A 3531-nucleotide genomic window follows, 5' to 3' on the forward strand; every position below is an offset into this window, starting at 1 on the left:
TTTTGCCAAGGTTGAGGATGAGTACCGGTGGCACAGCCTCAGGATGTCCTGACAATATGTGCCCCAGGTGTTCAGGGCACAGCTTGATTTTATACATTTTAGGGAGACATGAAACATTAGTTAATGTATGTAAGTACATTGGTTTGGTCTGGAAAGGTGGGACAATTTGAAGCAAAGACAGAAAGACTGGAAGCAGGGAGGGAGCTTCCAGGTCACAGATAGGTGATACACAAATGGATGGTTACATTCTTTTGAGTTTCTGATTTAGACTTTCCAAAGGAGGCAAATCACATATGCATCTATCTCAGTGAGCAGAGGGGTGACTTTGAATAGAATGGGGGGCAGGCTTGCTCTAAGCAGTTTCCAGCTTGAGTTTTCCTTAGTGATTTTGGGGACCCAAGATATTTTCCTCTCACACTCCTGTGGAATAATATTCCATCAAAGCATATTTAAAAGCCTATGCAGGCCGGGTGTGGTGGTTCATGCCTGTAATCCCAACACTTTGGGAGACTAAGGCAGGTGGATCACCTGAGGTCAGGAGTTTGAGACCAGCCTGACCAACATGGAGAAATCCTGTCTCTACTAAAAATACAAAATTAGCCGGGCGTGGTGGCACACACCTATAATCCCAGCTACTCGGGAGGCTGAGGCAGGAGAGTCACTTGAACCCGAGAGGCGGAGGTTGCAGTGAGCCAAGATCGCACCATTGCACTCCAGCCTGGCCAACAAGATCAAAACTCTGTCTCAAGAAAAAAAAAAAAAAAGCCTATGTAAAAAAGAATGATTCTTGCTGCACTGTTTACAAATAATTAGGCCAAGTACAATAAAGCAAACTAGTCCTACCATGATTTGTCTTTAGCGAAAATGGGAAACTGGAGAGAGAAAAATTATGTTTCAAAAACTATAGTACACCTAGTGTTAGATTTTAGTCTTGCCTAATGTTTTTTAATTTATATTATTTTCTACAGTTTGGACCAAATTCTAATTTTTCTTGGCTACAAGTCTTCAAAATAATGTTTTCAATTTTTTTCTTCTTTTCTCCCATTTTTTCTAATTTAGAGTCATGGAAAACTAAGCTGTGCTTTCTTAAAACCCTGCAAACTAAAGCTGGACAAAATAAACTTCAGAAGAAAAATAACAGCAACATATTTACATACATAAGCCACTTTCATGCCTCCCTACTAATGTATGGACTTCAGAGTAATGTGGCTTATATCGATTTTTCCAGGATTGTTCTTTTGTTTGTTGTTGCTTTTTCTCTCTTCCTCCCCACTGTTTTCTCTTCATAGGATGTGAGACCTCACAACCTGCTAAAAATGAACTTTCAGGACCTACACGTCTAGGAATAAGCCACCCTAGCCACAAGAGATGAGATGAAACCTGAGACCAGAGACTCGTTTTCTTCTAAAATGCTTTCTCCAAAAGATTTTTTAAAAGAAAAGGAGGGAAATGTGAAAGGACAATATTTGGGACCCCCAAAATCAGTAAGCTAAAAAGAAAATCCAAGCTGGAAACTGCTTAGGACAAACCGGCCTCCCATTCTATTCAAAGTCATCCTTCTGCTCACCGAGATAGATGCAGATTCAAGAATGCAACCATTTGTCTCTAACCTCCCTGTGATCTGGACGCCCCCACCTGCTTGGAGTTGTCTAGCCTTTCTGGATGGAACCAATGTACTTTTTACATATATTGATAAGCCATAGCTTTTACATATATTTACAAACCAAGCTGTACTCCAACCACGTTGGGGACATGTCAGGACTTTCTGAGGCTGTGTCACGGGCACATTCTCAACCATGGCAAAATAAACTTTCTGATTTAACTTGGACCTCTCTCAGATTTTCTGGGTTTACAAGTTCATGCTCTGGCTTATTTCTTCCTTGAGTAGGCCAAATTGGAATGAAACATTTCTGAAAACTAACAGGGATTGGCTCTTAATGTTCTTATGGGGTTTACAATGGAAATAATTACAGATAACTGACATATGAGACTTAAATTCGGAAGAAAAGATTAAATGGGTGTGTGTACAATTGAATTTTAAATGAATAGGTGCTGCTGTGTGACCTGACTTGGAGATAGCGGGCCAACCTAGTGTTCGCAGATGTTTTCCATGATGCAAAGGAAAAGAATAGAACACGCCAGCTAATTATGTTATATTGGAAGTTTGAAGGAAAATTATAATTATTAAATAGGCCTGTACTTTATCTTCTGTGGTACAACACTTTCTTTCTTTTTTTTTTTTGAGGCGGAGTCTCACTCTGCTGCCCAGGCTGGAGTGCAGTGCCCGGATCTCAGCTCACTGCAAGCTCCGCCTCCCGGATTTAGGCCATTCTCCTGCCTCAGCCTCCCGAGTAGCTGTGACTACAGGCGCCTGCCACCTCGCCCAGCTAGTTTTTGTATTTTTGGTAGAGACGAGGTTTCACCGTGTTAGCCAGGATGGTCTCGATCTCCTGACCTCGTGATCCGCCCGTCTCGGCCTCCTGAAGTGCTGGGATTACAGGCTTGAGCCACCGCGCCTGGCCAACACTTTCAATTATATTAACAGATACTCTTTTTGAACCGTGACCAAGACTCTATCTGCTTCTTTCCAAAATTATGTTTCAGGCCACGTGCAGTGGCTCATACCTGTAATCTCAGCACTTTGTGAGGTGGAGGGAGGCAGAGGCAGGCCAATCACTTGAGCCCAGGAGTTCAAGACCAGCCTGGGCAACAAGGCAAAACCTCATCTCTACAAAATACAGGGAAAAAAAATTAGCCGGGCATGGTGGCATGTGCCTGTAGTCCCAGCAACCGAGGAGGCTGAGGTGGAAGGATCACCTGAGCCCAAGGAGGTCAAGGCTGCAGTGAGCCGTGATTGCACCACTGCACTCCAGCTTGGGCGATGGAGTGAGACCTTGTCTAAAAAAAAAAAAAAAATTATGTTTCAACTGGGAAGAGAACTAAAGGTATGCAGGGAATGTAGGGTGTCTATTGGGCCTTTTGGACAGAATATGCTTTGAGAGGATTTGTTGGGGCTATTCCAAAAGGTGGAGTCCTCTAGGGAAAACCAGATCTGTTTACAAGGAGTATGACAATTACCATTTACAAAGAGAGTTGTTCCGGAACCCATCAGAATGGACCACTCTTGCTCACTGCTTTCAAGTCTCAGGTTACCATGTGGTAGTGGCCAGTCTGTCTCTGTGTGTCTGTCATCAGTTAGAGTTTCCCTCACCATTCCACACTAGCCACATGGTAGGGTAAGGCCAGGCATGGTGGCTCACGCCTGTAATCCCACCACTTTGGGAGGCCGAGGCAGGTGGATCACGAGGTCAGGAGATCGAGACCATCCTGGCTAACATAGTGAAACCCCGTCTCTACTAAAAAAAAAAAAAAAAGAAAAAGAAAGAAAAGAAAAGAAAAACAAAGCAAAATAATACCCTAGTAAGGACAGGCATGGTGGCTCACACCTGTAATCTCAGCACTTTGGGAGGCTGAGGTGGGAGATCACTTGAGATCAGGAGTTCGAGACCAGCCTGGCCAACATGGAGAATC

This window comes from Colobus angolensis, unplaced genomic scaffold (assembly GCF_000951035.1).
Source record: "Colobus angolensis palliatus isolate OR3802 unplaced genomic scaffold, Cang.pa_1.0 Scaffold273, whole genome shotgun sequence".
NCBI classification, from domain to species: Eukaryota; Metazoa; Chordata; class Mammalia; order Primates; family Cercopithecidae; genus Colobus; species Colobus angolensis.